This window comes from Phyllobates terribilis, unplaced genomic scaffold (genome assembly GCF_046119375.1).
Source record: "Phyllobates terribilis strain yellow unplaced genomic scaffold, ASM4611937v1 Scaffold_1__5_contigs__length_1240528914, whole genome shotgun sequence".
NCBI classification, from domain to species: Eukaryota; Metazoa; Chordata; class Amphibia; order Anura; family Dendrobatidae; genus Phyllobates; species Phyllobates terribilis.
Window position 1 is genome coordinate 1,166,932,047 of NW_027362761.1, and position 21,428 is coordinate 1,166,953,474.

Below are 21,428 nucleotides of genomic sequence, written 5' to 3' on the forward strand. Positions count from 1 at the left end.
GGGTAATAGGGCTGGGGTTGATGTCAGCTTATAATGCCAGCTGACATCAAGCCCAGGTTAGTAATGGAGAGGCGTCTATAAGACACCCCCATTACTAACCCCATAGTCAAAGTTAAAAAAAAAACACAAACACCCAGAATAAAGTCCTTTAATTGAAATAAACACACAATTTTTTATTGTTCTAAATTAAACCATACTTACCGTCACGCCCATTCCATCTGAAGCCAACGATCTCCTGCAATAAAAGAAAAATAATAAAGCAACATCATCCTTACCTTTCCATGGTTCCCACGATGGCTCCAGCTCTGCTACATCGAGATGACAGGCTGGACCGCAGCAGAACGCTGCCATCCAGCCTGTCATCCCGCAGACACTGAGAAGCGCAGGCATGCTTGCGCTCCTCAGTGTCTCTCTGTGACGGCATCCAGATGAGCCGAGGTCATGTCCAATGAACTCGGCTCACCTCATGCACGTCACTGAGAGCGTGGGAAAATTCTCACGCTGAAGCGCTGAGTGCAGGAGAATTCTCCCACGCTGTCAGTGACGTGCATGAGGTGAGCCGAGTTCATTGGACATGACCTCACCTCATGCACGTCACTGACAGCGTGGGAAAATTCTCCTGCACTCAGCGCTTCAGCGTGAGAATTTTCCCACGCTGTCAGTGACGTGCATGAGGTGAGCCGATTTCATTGGACATGACGCTGTCAGTGACGGGGCTGCTTTACGGCCCCGTCATTCTAGCGGCGGCAGCGGTTCAGAGCGGTCACATTCTATGTGGCTGCTCTAAACTGGAGATCATCGTGGGACACTCGTGGACTACTACAGAGGGGTAAGGATAAGGTTGTGGTTTATTATTTTATATTTTATTACAGGAGATCGATGGCTTCGGGGAATTAGGTGTCTAGGTGAGTATAGGTGTAGTTTTTTATTTTTTACTTTATTTTAGGTGGCGATCGGCGGGGACAGGTAATGTATGAACTAATTTGTTTTAGGTAACCACTGGCCACCAATGACATGTATTTAATATTTATTGGGGACACAGTAGGGCAATTTATATAGCAGGATCAGGCTGATGGGAACTACTGCTCCCATCGAGCTGATCCTGCTGGCACGAGTGGACGGGGGACAGACATAGGCCGATGGGAGTAGTAGTGTCACATCGGCCTATGTCTGCCTGCACGCACACACCCGCACACATCGCACAGACACCGCGCACACCCGCAGACATCGCACAGACACCGCACACATCGCACAGACACCGCACACACCCCCAGACATCGCACAGACACCGCACACACTCGCAGACATCGCACAGACACATCGCACAGACACCGCACACACCCCCAGACATCGCACAGACACCGCACACACCCGCACACACTCGCAGACATCTCACAGACACCGCACACAGCCGCAGACATCGCACAGACACCACACACACCCGCAGACATCGCACAGACACCGCACACACTCGCAGACACCCACACACACCAATCATGACGGGCTGATCGTCTGGGAGGTGAGGCTGACCTGTGCGGCCGTGGGAAAGTTCATGTGAGTTCATGCAATGCAGTCAAGCATGAACTCACATGAACCCTCTGAGGGCAGCGGCTACTTCAAATGAACAGCTGATCAGCATCACCTGATACCTCAGCTGTTCATTTGAAATAACCGGCGGGAAAGCGCAGCACAGAACGGGAAAACCGGCGGTGAAGTCTTTTCACTGCCGGCTTCCCCGCCAGGGTCCTTCGCTCCCCGCTCCTTGGTGCTGTGCTCCCCGCCCGGTCCTAACTTACGATTGGGATTGGAGGTGGCGAGAGGAGCGGAGGATCGAGGTGGGAGGCTGCCGGGAAGCAGTATGGGGCCGTGTGATTGTTTAAAAGCCGGCGGCTTTTTACCGCCCGCCGGCTTTTAAACAATCAGGAGAATTCTCCCACGCTGGGATGGCATTCTGATGACAGGCTGGATCGCAGCTGAGCGCTGCCATCCAGCTTGTCATCCTTCAGAGACACTGCAGAGCGCAGGCATTATGGGAACTTCCGATTCCGGTATTCGATATTGTAAAAGTATCGGAATTAAGTATCGGAATTCCGATACCGCGAATATCGGCCGATACCCGATATTTCAGTATCGGAATGCTCAACACTAGTCCCGATACCTTTCTCCATATACTGGGGATAGATAGGTTTTAGCGATTTGCTGGGTGTTGTTGTACATGGAGATACATTTGGTTCTATTGTTAGAGCGTCGGCTGCAGGACTATAACTTGGCCCGGATACGTTTAGAATATTTTATAGATTGTAACGTCTCAGATTAATATAAACTGTGTTGCCAGTAGCCGCCTCCTTGTGTTATTTTCTTTGGTTTGTCTATGGTCGGCTGATATATAGCGTTATGTGCGGCGATCGCCACTTTTTCAAACTTTTCAAGCAGTTCATTATGGAGCAGATTGATGGTGTCGCGGTAGGTGTGAGTTCTGATGGCGGCGGGTCACTATAGTGGAGCAGTCGTTATGTTTACAGTAAAAGTCTGAGTGGCGTCAAATGTTCTTAAAGGGGACCTGTCACCTGATCTGTTTCCTTTTCTTGCTCTTTGTTATTCCTGCTGCTCCCCAGAGTAATATGTTTTTTGTTTTTTTTTAAATCCTCCATATGGTTCCAGAGATATGAGCTTTTTTTATTTAATGCTAATTTTTATGATCTATACAAGGGGGCGTGGCTCACAGGATAATAAAGCTGAGCACTTAAAGACAAGCCCCAGAGGATCCTACAAATTAGCATTAAGTAAAAAAGCCCATATCTCGGGAACCGTATGTCAGATTTAAAAAGACAAACAAACATACTGAATTCTCAGGGGAGCAACCGAAATAAAATCACAGCAAAACTGGACACATTTGGCCACTTTAAGAAACATGTCTGTGTGAGAGCGAGAGGACCGACGAGGCTGCAGGCCAGCAATAGCTACAAAACCTGTGGAGACTTATTATTCCTTCTCATTCCACCACATCAGTAATGGATGGAAAAAAGAAGGAAAATGGAAAAAATATGATGTTAAAAATCATTTTAAAAAGATAATTTTGGGGGGCGGATTTTCAGCTTGTGCATGCCCACAATACTCCCTCATAGAAATAAATGGGCACAGAGCATGCCCACAATACTCCCTCATAGAAATAAATGGGCACAGAGCATGCCCACAATACTCCCTCATAGAAATAAATGGGCACAGAGCATGCCCACAATACTCCCTCATAGAAATAAATGGGCACAGAGCATGCCCACAATACTCCCTCATAGAAATAAATGGCCACAGAGCATGCCCACAATACTCCCTCATAGAAATAAATGGGCACAGAGCATGCCCACAATACTCCCTCATAGAAATGAATAGGTACAGAGCATGCACACAATACTCCCTCATAGAAATGAATAGGCACAGACCATGCCCACAATACTCCCTCATAGAAATTAATAGGCACAGACCATTCCCACAATACTCCCTCATAGAAATAAATGGGCACAGAGCATGCCCACAATACTCCCTCATAGAAATGAATAGGCACAGAGCATGCCCACAATACTCACTCATAGAAATGAATAGGCACAGAGCATGCACACAATACTCCCTCATAGAAATGAATAGGCACAGACCATGCCCACAATACTCCCTCATAGAAATTAATAGGCACAGACCATGCCCACAATACTCCCTCATAGAAATAAATGGGCACAGAGCATGCCCACTATACTCCATCATAGAAATTAATAGGCACAGAGCATGCCCACAATACTCCCTCATAGAAATTAATAGGCACAGACCATGCCCACAATACTCCCTCATAGAATTTAATAGGCACAGACCATGCCCACAATACTCCCTCATAGAAATAAATGGGCACAGAGCATGCCCACAATACTCCCTCATAGAAATAAATGGGCACAGAGCATGCCCACAATACTCCCTCATAGAAATGAATGGGCACAGAGCATGCCCACAATACTCCCTCATAGAAATAAATGGGCACAGAGCATGCCCACAATACTCCCTCATAGAAATGAATAGGCACAGAGCATGGCCAACAATACTCCCTCATAGAAATAAATGGGCACAGAGCATGCCCACAATACTCCCTCATAGAAATAAATGGGCACAGAGCATGCCCACAATACTCCCTCATAGAAATGAATAGGCACAGAGCATGCACACAATACTCCCTCATAGAAATAAATGGGCACAGAGCATGCCCACAATACTCCCTCATAGAAATGAATGGGCACAGAGCATGCCCACAATACTCCCTCATAGAAATGAATAGGCACAGAGCTTGCCCACAATACTCCCTCATAGAAAATAATAGGTACAGAGCATGCCCACAATACTCCCTCATAGAAATAAATGGGCACAGAGCATGCCCACAATACTCCCTCATAGAAATGAATAGGCACAGAGCATGCCCACAATACTCCCTCATAGAAATTAATAGGCACAGAGCTTGCCCACAATACTCCCTCATAGAAATTAATAGGCACAGAGCATGCCCACAATACTCCCTCATAGAAATAAATGGGCACAGAGCATGCCCACAATACTCCCTCATAGAAATAAATGGGCACAGAGCATGCCCACAATACTCCCTCATAGAAATAAATGGGCACAGAGCATGCCCACAATACTCCCTCATAGAAATAAATGGGCACAGAGCATGCCCACAATACTCCCTCATAGAAATAAATGGGCACAGAGCATGCCCACAATACTCCCTCATAGAAATAAATGGCCACAGAGCATGCCCACAATACTCCCTCATAGAAATATATGGGCACAGAGCATGCCCACAATACTCCCTCATAGAAATGAATAGGCACAGAGCATGCACACAATACTCCCTCATAGAAATGAATAGGCACAGACCATGCCCACAATACTCCCTCATAGAAATTAATAGGCACAGACCATTCCCACAATACTCCCTCATAGAAATAAATGGGCACAGAGCATGCCCACAATACTCCCTCATAGAAATGAATAGGCACAGACCATGCCCACAATACTCCCTCATAGAAATTAATAGGCACAGACCATGCCCACAATACTCCCTCATAGAAATAAATGGGCACAGAGCATGCCCACAATACTCCCTCATAGAAATTAATAGGCACAGACCATGCCCACAATACTCCCTCATAGAATTTAATAGGCACAGACCATGCCCACAATACTCCCTCATAGAAATAAATGGGCACAGAGCATGCCCACAATACTCCCTCATAGAAATAAATGGGCACAGAGCATGCCCACAATACTCCCTCATAGAAATGAATGGGCACAGAGCATGCCCACAATACTCCCTCATAGAAATAAATGGGCACAGAGCATGCCCACAATACTCCCTCATAGAAATGAATAGGCACAGAGCATGGCCAACAATACTCCCTCATAGAAATAAATGGGCACAGAGCATGCCCACAATACTCCCTCATAGAAATAAATGGGCACAGAGCATGCCCACAATACTCCCTCATAGAAATAAATGGGCACAGAGCATGCCCACAATACTCCCTCATAGAAATGAATAGGCACAGAGCATGCACACAATACTCCCTCATAGAAATAAATGGGCACAGAGCATGCCCACAATACTCCCTCATAGAAATAAATGGGCACAGAGCATGCCCACAATACTCCCTCATAGAAATGAATAGGCACAGAGCTTGCCCACAATACTCCCTCATAGAAAATAATAGGTACAGAGCATGCCCACAATACTCCCTCATAGAAATAAATGGGCACAGAGCATGCCCACAATACTCCCTCATAGAAATGAATAGGCACAGAGCATGCCCACAATACTCCCTCATAGAAATTAATAGGCACAGAGCATGCCCACAATACTCCCTCATAGAAATTAATAGGCACAGAGCATGGCCACAATACTCCCTCATAGAAATTAATAGGCACAGAGCATGTCCACAATACTCCCTCATAGAAATTAATAGGCACAGAGCATGGCCACAATACTCCCTCATAGAAATTAATAGGCACAGAGCATGCCCACAATACTCCCACATAGAAATTAATAGGCACAGAGCATGCCCACAATACTCCCTCATAGAAATTAATAGGCACAGAGCATGCCCACAATACTCCCTCATAGAAATTAATAGGCACAGAGCATGCCCACAATACTCCCTCATAGAAATTAATAGGCACAGAGCATGGCCACAATACTCCCTCATAGAAATTAATAGGCACAGAGCATGCCCACAATACTCCCTCATAGAAATTAATAGGCACAGAGCATGCCCACAATACTCCCTCATAGAAATTAATAGGCACAGAGCATGTCCACAATACTCCCTCATAGAAATTAATAGGCACAGAGCATGTCCACAATACTCCCTCATAGAAATTAATAGGCACAGAGCATGCCAACAATACTCCCTCATAGAAATTAATAGGCACAGAGCGTGCCCACAATACGCCCTCATAGAAATGAATAGGCACAGAGCATGCCCACAATACTCCCTCATAGAAATTAATAGGCACAGAACATGCCCACAATACTCCCTCATAGAAATTAATAGGCACAGAACATGCCCACAATACTCCCTCATAGAAATTAATAGGCACAGAGCATGCCCACAATACTCACTCATAGAAATTAATAGGCACAGCGCATGCCCACAATACTCCCTCATAGAAATTAATAGGCACAGAGCATGCCCACAATACTCCCTCATAGAAATTAATAGGCACAGAGCATGCCCACAATACTCCCTCATAGAAATTAATAGGCACAGAGCGTGCCCACAATACTCCCTCATAGAAATTAATAGGCACAGAGCATGCCAACAATACTCCCTCATAGAAATTAATAGGCACAGAGCGTGCCCACAATACGCCCTCATAGAAATGAATAGGCACAGAGCATGCCCACAATACTCCCTCATAGAAATTAATAGGTGCAGAGCATGCCCACTATACTCCATCATAGAAATTAATAGGCACAGAGCATGCCCACAATACTCCCTCATAGAAATTAATAGGCACAGCGCATGCCCACAATACTCCCTCATAGAAATTAATAGGCACAGAGCATGCCCACAATACTCCCTCATAGAAATTAATAGGCACAGAGTTTGCCCACAATACTCCCTCATAGAAATTAATAGGCACAGAGCATGCCAACAATACTCCCTCATGGAAATTAATAGGCACAGAGCATTCCCACAATACTCCCTCATAGAAATTAATGGGCACAGAGCATACCCACAATACTCCCTCATAGAAATTAATAGGCACAGAGCATGGCCACAATACTCCCTCATAGAAATTAATAGGCACAGAGCATGCCCACAATACTCCCTCATAGAAATTAATAGGCACAGAGCATGCCCACAATACTCACTCATAGAAATTAATAGGCACAGCGCATGCCCACAATACTCCCTCATAGAAATTAATAGGCACAGAGCATGCCCACAATACTCCCTCATAGAAATTAATAGGCACAGAGCATGCCCACAATACTCCCTCATAGAAATTAATAGGCACAGAGCATGCCCACAATACTCCCTCATAGAAATTAATAGGCACAGAGCATGCCAACAATACTCCCTCATGGAAATTAATAGGCACAGAGCATTCCCACAATACTCCCTCATAGAAATTAATAGGCACAGAGCATACCCACAATACTCCCTCATAGAAATTAATAGGCACAGAGCATGCCCACAATACTCACTCATAGAAATTAATAGGCACAGCGCATGCCCACAATACTCCCTCATAGAAATTAATAGGTGCAGAGCATGCCCACTATACTCCATCATAGAAATTAATAGGCACAGAGCATGCCCACAATACTCCCTCATAGAAATTAATAGGCACAGAGCATGCCCACAATACTCCCTCATAGAAATTAATAGGCACAGAGCATGCCCACTATACTCCATCATAGAAATTAATAGGCACAGAGCATGCCCACAATACTCCCTCATAGAAATTAATAGGCACAGAGCATGCCCACAATACTCCCTCATAGAAATTAATAGGCACAGAGCATGCCCACAATACTCCCTCATAGAAATTAATAGGCACAGAGCATGCCCACAATACTCCCTCATAGAAATTAATAGGAACAGAGCATGCCCACAATACTCCCTCATAGAAATTAATAGGCACAGAGCATGCCCACAATACTCCCTCATAGAAATTAATAGGCACAGAGCATGCCCACAATACTCCCTCATAGAAATTAATAGGCACAGAACATTCCCACAATACTCCCTCATAGAAATTAATAGGCACAGAGCATGCCCACAATACTCCCTCATAGAAATTAATAGGCACATAGCATGCCCACAATACTCTCTCATAGAAATTAATAGGCACAGAGCATGCTCACAATACTCCCTCATAGAAATTAATAGGCACATAGCATGCCCACAATACTCTCTCATAGAAATTAATAGGCACAGAGCTTGCCCACAATACTCCCTCATAGAAATTAATAGGCACATAGCATGCCCACAATACTCTCTCATAGAAATTAATAGGCACAGAGCTTGCCCACAATACTCCCTCATAGAAATTAATAGACACAGAGCATGTCCACAATACTCCCTCATTGAAATTAATAGACACAGAGCATGCCCACAATACTCCCTCATAGAAATTAATAGACACAGAGCATTCCCACAATACTCCCTCATAGAAATTAATAGGTGCAGAGCATGCCCACAATACTCCTTCATAGAAATTAATAGGCACAGAGCATGGCCACAATGCTCCCTCATAGAAATTAATAGGCACAGAGCATACCCACAATACTCCCTCATAGAAATAAATGGGCACAGAGCATGCCCACAATGCTCCCTCATAGAAATTAATAGGCACAGAGCATGCCCACAATGCTCCCTCATAGAAATTAATAGGCACAGAGCATGCCCACAATACTCCCTCATAGAAATTAATAGGCACAGAGCATGCCCACAATACTCCCTCATAGAAATAAATGGGCACAGAGCATGCCCACAATACTCCCTCATAGAAATTAATAGACACAGAGCTTGCCCACAATACTCCCTCATAGAAATTAATAGACACAAAGCTTGCCCACAATGCTCCCTCATAGAAATTAATAGGCACAGAGCATGTCCACAATACTCCCTCATAGAAATTAATAGGCACAGAGCATGCCCACAATACTCCCTCATAGAAATTAATAGACACAGAGCATGCTCACAATACTCCCTCATAGAAATGAATAGGCACAGAGCATGGCCACAATACTCCCTCATAGAAATTAATAGGCACAGAGCATGCCCACAATACTCCCTCATAGAAATTAATAGGCACAGACCATGCCCACAATACTCCCTCATAGAAATTAATAGACACAGAGCATGCTCACAATACTCCCTCATAGAAATGAATAGGCACAGAGCATGGCCACAATACTCCCTCATAGAAATTAATAAACACAGAGCATGCTCACAATACTCCCTCATAGAAATGAATAGGCACAGAGCATGCTCACAATACTCCCTCATAGAAATGAATAGGCACAGAGCATGCCCACAATACTCCCTCATAGAAATTAATAGGCACAGAGCATGCCCACAATACACCCTCATAGAAATTAATAGACACAGAGCATGCCCACAATACTCCATCATAGAAATTAATAGGCACAGAGCATGCCCACAATACTCCCTCATAGAAATGAATAGGCACAGAGCATGGCCACAATACTCCCTCATAGAAATTAATAGACACAGAGCATGGCCACAATACTCCCTCATAGAAATTAATAGACACAGAGCATGGCCACAATACTCCCTCATAGAAATTAATAGGCACAGAGCATGCCCACAATACACCCTCATAGAAATTAATAGACACAGAGCATGCCCACAATACTCCATCATAGAAATTAATAGGCACAGAGCATGCCCACAATACTCCCTCATAGAAATGAATAGGCACAGAGCATGGCCACAATACTCCCTCATAGAAATTAATAGACACAAAGCTTGCCCACAATACTCCCTCATAGAAATTAATAGACACAGAGCATGCCCACAATACTCCCTCATAGAAATTAATAGACACAGAGCATGCCCACAATACTCCCTCATAGAAATTAATAGACACAGAGCATGCCCACAATACTCCCTCATAGAAATAAATGGGCACAGATCATTCCCACAATACTCCCTCATAGAAATTAATAGACACAAACCATGCCCACAATACTCCCTCATAGAAATTAATAGACACAGAACATGCCCACAATACTCCCTCATAGAAATTAATAGGCACAGAGCATGCTCACAATACTCCCTCATAGAAATGAATAGGCACAGAGCATGCCCACAATACTCCCTCATAGAAATTAATAGACACAGAGCATGCCCACAATACTCCATCATAGAAATTAATAGCCACAGACCATGCTCACAATACTCCCTCATAGAAATGAATAGGCACAGAGCATACCCACAATACTCCCTCATAGAAATTAATAGACACAGAGCATGCTCACAATACTCCCTCATAGAAATGAATAGGCACAGAGCATGGCCACAATACTCCCTCATAGAAATTAATAGACACAGAGCATGCCCACAATACTCCCTCATAGAAATTAATAGGCACAGAGCATGGCCACAATACTCCCTCATAGAAATTAATAGGCACAGAGCATGCCCACAATACTCCCTCATAGAAATGAATAGACACAGAGCATGCCCACAATACTCCCTCATAGAAATGAATAGGCACAGAGCATGCCCACAATACTCCCTCATTGAAATTAATAGGCACAGAGCATGGCCAACAATACTCCCTCATAGAAATTAATAGACACAGACCATGCCCACAATACTCCCTCATAGAAATGAATAGGCACAGAGCATGGCCAACAATACTCCCTCATAGAAATTAATAGACACAGACCATGCCCACAATACTCCCTCATAGAAATTAATAGGCACAGAGCATGCTCACAATACTCCCTCATAGAAATGAATAGGCACAGAGCATGGCCACAATGCTCCCTCATAGAAATTAATAGACACAGAGCATTCCCACAATACTCCCTCATAGAAATAAATGGGCACAGACCATGCCCACAATACTCCCTCATAGAAATTAATAGACACAGACCATGCCCACAATACTCCCTCATAGAAATGAATAGGCACAGAGCATGGCCAACAATACTCCCTCATAGAAATTAATAGACACAGACCATGCCCACAATACTCCCTCATAGAAATTAATAGACACAGACCATGCCCACAATACTCCCTCATAGAAATTAATAGACACAGAGCATGGCCCACAATACTCCCTCATAGAAATGAATAGGCACAGAGCATGGCCAACAATACTCCCTCATAGAAATTAATAGGCACAGAGCATGCCCACAATACTCCCTCATAGAAATTAATAGACACAGAACATGTCCACAATACTCCTTCATAGAAATTAATAGGCACAGAGCATGCTCACAATACTCCCTCATAGAAATGAATAGGCACAGAGCATGGCCACAATACTCCGTCATAGAAATTAATAGACACAAACCATGCCCACAATACTCCCTCATAGAAATGAATAGGCACAGCGCATGCCCACAATACTCCATCATAGAAATTAATAGGCACAGAGCATGCCCACAATACTCCCTCATAGAAATTAATAGGCACAGAGCATGCCCACAATACTCCCTCATAGAAATGAATAGGCAGAGAGCATGCCCACAATACTCCCTCATAGAAATTAATAGACACAGAGCATGCCCACAATACTCCCTCATAGAAATGAATAGGCAGAGAGCATGCCCACAATACTCCCTCATAGAAATGAATAGGCAGAGAGCATGCCCACAATACTCCCTCATAGAAATTAATAGACACAAACCATGCCCACAATACTCCCTCATAGAAATGAATAGGCACAGAGCATGCCCACAATACTCCCTCATAGAAATTAATAGACACAGAGCATGCCCACAATACTCCCTCATAGAAATGAATAAGCACAGAGCATGCCCACAATACTCCCTCATAGAAATTAATAGACACAAACCATGCCCACAATACTCCCTCATAGAAATTAATAGACACAGAGCATGCTCACAATACTCCCTCATAGAAATGAATAGGCACAGAGCATGGCCACAATACTCCCTCATAGAAATTAATAGACACAGAGCATGCCCACAATACTCCCTCATAGAAATTAATAGGCACAGAGCATGCCCACAATACTCCCTCATAGAAATGAATAGGCGCAGAGCATGCCCACAATACTCCTTCATAGAAATGAATAGGCACAGAGCATGCCCACAATACTCCCTCATAGAAATTAATAAGCACAGAGCATGCCCACAATACTCCCTCATAGAAATGAATAGGCACAGAGCATGCCCACAATACTCCTTCATAGAAATGAATAGGCACAGAGCATGCCCACAATACTCCCTCATAGAAATTAATAAGCACAGAGCATGCCCACAATACTCCCTCATAGAAATTAATAAGCACAGAGCATGGCCAACAATACTCCCTCATAGAAATGAATAGGCACAGAGCATGCCCACAATACTCCCTCATAGAAATGAATAGGCAGAGAGCATGCCCACAATACTCCCTCATAGAAATGAATAGGCACAGAGCATACCCACAATGCTCCCTCATAGAAATTAATAGGCACAGAGCTTGCCAACAATACTCCCTCATAAAAATTAATAGACACAGAGCATGCCCACAATACTCCCTCATAGAAATTAATAGGCACAGAGCATGGCCACAATACTCCCTCATAGAAATTAATAGACACAGAGCTTGCCCACAATACTCCCTCATAGAAATTAATAGGCACAGAGCTTGCCCACAATACTCCCTCATAGAAATTAATAGACACAGAGCATGCCCACAATACTCCCTCATAGAAATTAATAAACACAGAGCATGCCCACAGTACTCTCTCATAGAAATTAATAGACACAGAGCATGCCCACAATACTCAATCATAGAAAGTAATAGGCACAGAGCATTCCCACAATACTCCCTCATAGAAATTAATAGACACAGAGCTTGCTCACAATACTCCCTTATAGAAATTAATAGGCACAGAGCTTGCCCACAATACGGCCTCATAGAAATTAATAGACACAGAGCATGCCCACAATACTCCCTCATAGAAATTAATAGACACAGAGCATGCCCACAATACTCCCTCATAGAAATTAATAGACACAGAGCATGCCCACAATACTCAATCATAGAAATTAATAGGCACAGAGCTTGCCCACAATACTCCCTTATAGAAATTAATAGGCACAGAGCATGCCCACAATACTCCCTCATAGAAATTAATAGACACAGAGCATGCCCACAATACTCCCTCATAGAAATTAATAGGCACAGAGCATGCCCACAATACTCACTCATAGAAATTAATAGGCACAGAGCTTGCCCACAATACGGCCTCATAGAAATTAATAGACACAGAGCATGCCCACAATACTCCCTCATAGAAATTAATAGGCACAGAGCATGCCCACAATACTCAATCATAGAAATTAATAGGCACAGAGCTTGCCCACAATACGGCCTCATAGAAATTAATAGACACAGAGCATGCCCACAATACTCCCTCATAGAAATTAATAGACACAGAGCATGCCCACAATACTCCCTCATAGAAATTAATAGACACAGAGCATGCCCACAATACTACCTCATAGAAATTAATAGACACAGAGCATGCCCACAATACTCCCTCATAGAAATTAATAGGCACAGAGCTTGCCAACAATACTCACTCATAGAAATTAATAGGCGCAGAGCATGCCCACAATACTCCATCATAGAAATTAATAGGCACAGAGCATGGCCACAATACTCCCTCATAGAAATTAATAGGCACAGAGCATGCCCACAATACTCCCTCATAGAAATAAATGGGCACAGAGCATGCCCACAATACTCACTCATAGAAATTAATAGGTACAGAGCATGCCCACAATACTCCCTCATAGAAATTAATAGGCACAGAGCATGCCAACAATACTCACTCATAGAAATTAATAGGCGCAGAGCATGCCCACAATACTCCATCATAGAAATTAATAGGCACAGAGCATGGCCACAATACTCCCTCATAGAAATTAATAGGCACAGAGCATGCCCACAATACTCCCTCATAGAAATAAATGGGCACAGAGCATGCCCACAATACTCACTCATAGAAATTAATAGGCACAGAGCATGCCCACAATACTCCCTCATAGAAATTAATAGACACAGAGCTTGCCCACAATACTCCCTCATAGAAATTAATACGCACAGAGCATGCCCACAATACTCCCTCATAGAAATTAATAAACACAGAGCATGCCCACAATACACCCTCATAGAAATTAATAGACACAGAGCATGCCCACAATACTCCCTCATAGAAATTAATAGGCACAGAGCATGCCCACAATACTCCCTCATAGAAATTAATAAACACAGAGCATGCCCACAATACTCAATCATAGAAATTAATAGGCACAGAGCATGCCCACAATACACCCTCATAGAAATTAATAGGCACAGACCTTGCCCACAATACTCCCTCATAGAAATTAATAGACACAGAGCTTGCCCACAATACTCCCTCATAGAAATTAATAGACACAGAGCTTGCCCACAATACTCCCTCATAGAAATTAATAGACACAGAGCATGCCCACAATACTCCCTCATAGAAATTAATAGGCACAGAGCATGCCCACAATACGGCCTCATAGAAATTAATAGACACAGAGCATGCCCACAATACTCCCTCATAGAAATTAATAGACACAGAGCATGCCCACAATACTCCCTCATAGAAATTAATAGACACAGAGCATGCCCACAATACTCCCTCATAGAAATTAATAGACACAGAGCATGCCCACAATACTCCCTCATAGAAATTAATAGGCACAGAGCATGCCCACAATACTCCCTCATAGAAATAAATGGACACAGAGCATGCCCACAATACTCACTCATAGAAATGAATAGACACAGAGCATGCCCACAATTCTCCCTCATAGAAATTAATAGGCGCAGAGCATGCCCACAATACTCCCTCATAGAAATTAATAGGCACAGAGCATGCCCTCAATACTCCCTCATAGAAATAAATGGGCACAGAGCATGCCCACAATACTCCCTCATAGAAATTAATAGGTACAGAGCATGCCCACAATACTCCCTCATAGAAATTAATAGGCACAGAGCATGCCCACAATACTCCCTCATAGAAATTAATAGGCACAGAGCATTCCCACAATACTCCCTCATAGAAATTAATAGGCACAGATCATGCCCACAATACTCCCTCGTAGAAATTAATAGGTACAGAGCTTGGCCACAATACTCCCACATAGAAATGAATAGGCACAGAGCATGCCCACAATACTCCCACATAGAAATTAATAGGTACAGAGCATGCCCACAATACTCCCTCATAGAAATAAATGGGCACAGAGCATGCCCACAATACTCCCTCATAGAAATAAATGGGCACAGAGCATGCCCACAATACTCCCTCATAGAAATGAATAGGCACAGAGCTTGCCCACAATACTCCCTCATAGAAAATAATAGGTACAGAGCATGCCCACAATACTCCCTCATAGAAATAAATGGGCACAGAGCATGCCAACAATACTCCCTCATAGAAATAAATAGGCGCAGAGCATGCCCACAATACTCCATCATAGAAATTAATAGACACAGAGCATGCCCACAATACTCCCTCATAGAAATAAATGGGCACAGAGCATTCCCACAATACTCCCTCATAGAAATTAATAGGCGCAGAGCATGCCCACAATACTCCCGCATAGAAATTAATAGGCACAGAGCATTCCCACAATACTCCCTCATAGAAATTAATAGGCACAGAGCTTGCCCACAATACTCCCTCATAGAAATTAATAGGCACAGAGCATGCCCACAATACTCCCTCATAGAAATTAATAGGCACAGAGCATGCCAACAATACTCCCTCATAGAAATTAATAGGCACAGAACATTCCCACAATACTCCCTCATAGAAATTAATAGACACAGATCATGCCCACAATACTCCCTCATAGAAATTAATAGGCACAGAGCATGCCCACAATACTCCCTCATAGAAATTAATAGGCACAGAGCATGCCCACAATACTCCCTCATAGAAATTAATAGGCACAGAGCATGCCCACAATACTCACTCATAGAAATTAATAGGCACAGATCATGCCCACAATACTCCCTCATAGAAATTAATAGGCACAGAGCATGCCCACAATACTCCCTCATAGAAATTAATAGGCACAGAGCATGCCCACAATACTCCCTCATAGAAATTAATAGGCACAGAGCATGCCCACAATACTCCCTCATAGAAATGAATAGGCACAGAGCATGCCCACAATACTCCCTCATAGAAATGAATAGGCACAGAGCATGCCCACAATACTCACTCACAGAAATTAATAGGCACAGAGCATTCCCACAATACTCCCTCATAGAAATTAATACAGAGCATGCCCACAATACTCCCTCATAGAAATTAATAGGCACAGAGCATGCCCACAATACTCCCTCATAGAAATTAATAGGCACAGAGCATTTCCACAATACTCCCTCATAGAAATTAATAGACACAGAGCATACCAACAATACTCCCTCATAGAAATTAATAGGCACAGAGCTTGCCCACAATACTCCCTCATAGAAATTAATAGGCACAGAGCATGCCCACAATACTCCCTCATAGAAATTAATAGGCACGGAGCATTCCCACAATACTCCCTCATAGAAATTAATAGGCATATAGGATGCCCACAATACTCCATCATAGAAATTAATAGGCACAGAGCATGCCCACAATACTCCCTCATAGAAATTAATAGGCACAGAGCATGCCCACAATACTCCATCATAGAAATTAATAGGCACAGAGCATGCCCACAATACACCCTCATAGAAATTAATAGGCACAGATCATGCCCACAATACTCCCTCATAGAAATTAATAGGCACAGATCATGCCCACAATACTCCCTCATAGAAATTAATAGGCACAGAGCATGCCCACAATACTCCCTCATAGAAATTAATAGGCACAGAGCATGCCCACAATACTCACTCATAGAAATTAATAGGCACAGAGCATGCCCACAATACTCCCTCATAGAAATTAATAGGCACAGAGCATGCCCACAATACTCACTCATAGAAATTAATAGGCACAGAGCATGCCCACAATACTCCCTCTTAGAAATTAATAGGCACAGACCATGCCCACAATACTCCCTCATAGAAATTAATAGGCACAGATCATGCCCACAATACTCCCTCATAGAAATTAATAGGCACAGAGCATGCCCACAATACTCCCTCATAGAAATTAATAGGCACAGAGCATGCCCACAATACTCACTCATAGAAATTAATAGGCACAGAGCATGCCCACAATACTCACTCATAGAAATTAATAGGCACAGAGCATGCCCACAATACTCCCTCATAGAAATTAATAGACACAGAGCATGCCCACAATACTCCCTCATAGAAATTAATAGGCACAGAGCATGCCCACAATACTCCCTCATAGAAATTAATAGGCACAGAGCATGCCCACAATACTCCCTCATAGAAATTAATAGACACAGACCATGCCCACAATACTCCCTCATAGAAATGAATAGGCATAGACCATGCCCACAATACTCCCTCATAGAAATAAATGGGCACAGAGCATGCCCACAATACTCCCTCATAGAAATAAATGGGCACAGAGCATGCCCACAATACTCCCTCAAAGAAATAAATGGGCACAGAGCATGCCCACAATACTCCCTCAAAGAAATAAATGGGCACAGAGCATGCCCACAATACTCCCTCATAGAAATGAATAGGCACAGAGCATGCCCACAATACTCACTCATAGAAATTAATAGGCACAGAGCATGCCCACAATACTCCCTCTTAGAAATTAATAGGCACAGACCATGCCCACAATACTCCCTCATAGAAATTAATAGGCACAGATCATGCCCACAATACTCCCTCATAGAAATTAATAGGCACAGAGCATGCCCACAATACTCCCTCATAGAAATTAATAGGCACAGAGCATGCCCACAATACTCACTCATAGAAATTAATAGGCACAGAGCATGCCCACAATACTCACTCATAGAAATTAATAGGCACAGAGCATGCCCACAATACTCCCTCATAGAAATTAATAGGCACAGAGCATGCCCACAATACTCCCTCATAGAAATTAATAGGCACAGAGCATGCCCACAATACTCCCTCATAGAAATTAATAGGCACAGAGCATGCCCACAATACTCCCTCATAGAAATTAATAGACACAGACCATGCCCACAATACTCCCTCATAGAAATGAATAGGCATAGACCATGCCCACAATACTCCCTCATAGAAATAAATGGGCACAGAGCATGCCCACAATACGCCCTCATAGAAATGAATAGGCACAGAGCATGCCCACAATGCTCCCTCATAGAAATTAATAGGCACAGAGCATTCCCACAATACTCCCTCATAGAAATTAATAGGCACATAGCATGCCCACAATACTCCATCATAGAAATTAATAGGCACAGAGCATGCCCACAATACTCCCTCATAGAAATTAATAGGCACAGAGCATGCCCACAATACTCCATCATAGAAATTAATAGGCACAGAGCATGCCCACAATACTCCCTCATAGAAATTAATAGGCATAGACCATGCCCACAATACTCCCTCATAGAAATTAATAGGCACAGATCATGCCCACAATACTCCCTCATAGAAATGAATAGGCACAGAGCATGCCCACAATACTCCCTCATAGAAATTAATAGGCACAGAGCATGCCCACAATACTCCCTCATAGAAATTAATAGGCACAGAGCATGCCCACAATACTCCATCATAGAAATTAATAGGCACAGAGCATGCCCACAATACTCACTCATAGAAATTAATAGGCACAGAGCATGCCCACAATACTCCCTCTTAGAAATTAATAGGCACAGACCATGCCCACAATACTCCCTCATAGAAATTAATAGGCACAGATCATGCCCACAATACTCCCTCATAGAAATTAATAGGCACAGAGCATGCCCACAATACTCCCTCATAGAAATTAATAGGCACAGAGCATGCCCACAATACTCACTCATAGAAATTAATAGGCACAGAGCATGCCCACAATACTCACTCATAGAAATTAATAGGCACAGAGCATGCCCACAATACTCCCTCATAGAAATTAATAGGCACAGAGCATGCCCACAATACTCCCTCATAGAAATTAATAGGCACAGAGCATGCCCACAATACTCCCTCATAGAAATTAATAGGCACAGAGCATGCCCACAATACTCCCTCATAGAAATTAATAGACACAGACCATGCCCACAATACTCCCTCATAGAAATGAATAGGCATAGACCATGCCCACAATACTCCCTCATAGAAATAAATGGGCACAGAGCATGCCCACAATACTCCCTCATAGAAATAAATGGGCACAGAGCATGCCCACAATACTCCCTCAAAGAAATAAATGGGCACAGAGTATGCCCACAATACTCCCTCAAAGAAAAAAATGGGCACAGAGCATGCCCACAATACTCCCTCATAGAAATGAATAGGCACAGAGCATGCCCACAATACTCCCTCATAGAAATGAATATTCATAGACCATGCCTACAATGCTCCCTCATAGAAATTAATAGACACAGAGCATGCCCACAATACTCCCTCATAGAAATAAATGGGCACAGAGCATGGCCACAATACTCCCTCAAAGAAATAAATGGGCACAGAGCATGCCCACAATACTCCCTCAAATAAATAAATGGGCACAGAGCATGCCCACAATACTCCCTCATAGAAATGAATAGGCACAGAGCATGCCCACAATACTCCCTCATAGAAATGAATAGGCATAGACCATGCCCACAATACTCCCTCATAGAAATTAATAGGCACGGAGCATTCCCACAATACTCCCTCATAGAAATTAATAGGCACAGAGCTTGCCCACAATACTCCCTCATAGAAATTAATAGGCACAGAGCATGCCAACAATACTCCCTCATAGAAATTAATAGGCACAGAGCATGCCCACAATACTCCCTCATAGAAATTAATAGACACAGAGCATGCCCACAATACTCCCTCATAGAAATTAATAGGCACAGAGCATGCCCACAATACTCCCTCATAGAAATTAATAGGCACAGAGCATGCCCACCATGCTCCCTCATAGAAATTAATAGGCACAGAGCATGCCCACTATACTCCATCATAGAAATGAATAGGCACAGAGCATGCCAACAATACTCCCTCATAGAAATTAATAGGCAAAGAGCATTCCCACAATACTCCCTCATAGAAATTAATAGGCACAGAGCATGCCCACAATACTCCCTCATAGAAATTAATAGGCACAGAGCTTGCCCACAATACTCCCTCATAGAAATTTATAGGCACAGAGCATGCCAACAATACTCCCTCATAGAAATTAATACGCACAGAGCATGCCCACAATACTCCCTCATAGAAATATATAGGCACAGAGCATGCCCACTATACTCCATCATAGAAATGAATAGGCACAGAGCATGCCCACAGTACTCCCTCATAGAAATTAATAGGCACAGAGCATGCCCACAATACTCCCTCATAGAATTTAATAGGCACAGACCATGCCCACAATACTCCCTCATAGAAATAAATGGGCACAGAGCATGCCCACAATACTCCCTCATAGAAATTAATAGGCACAGAGCATGCCCACAATACTCCCTCATAGAAATTAATAGGCACAGAGCATGCCCACTATACTCCATCATAGAAATTAATAGGCACAGAGCATGCCCACAATACTCCCTCATAGAAATTAATAGGCACAGACCATTCCCACAATACTCCCTCATAGAAATAAATGGGCACAGAGCATGCCCACAATACTCCCTCATAGAAATTAATAGGCACAGAGCATGGCCACAATACTCCCTCATAGAAATTAATAGGCACAGAGCATGTCCACAATACTCCCTCATAGAAATTAATAGGCACAGAGCATGTCCACAATACTCCCTCATAGAAATGAATAGGCACAGAGCATGTCCACAATACTCCCTCATAGAAATTAATAGGCACAGAGCGTGCCCACAATACGCCCTCATAGAAATGAATAGGCACAGAGCATGCCCACAATACTCCCTCATAGAAATTAATAGGCACAGAGCATTCCCACAATACTCCCTCATAGAAATTAATAGGCACATAGCATGCCCACAATACTCCATCATAGAAATTAATAGGCACAGAGCATGCCCACAA

At 43.3% G+C, this 21,428-nt stretch overlaps 1 long non-coding RNA gene across 1 annotated transcript in view; it reads left to right on the forward strand.

Annotated features, from left to right (window-relative positions):
• LOC141172950 (uncharacterized) overlaps positions 1–21,428 on the forward strand; it is a 387,477-nt gene that overhangs the window by 203,975 nt on the left and 162,074 nt on the right. The window lies entirely within an intron of this gene.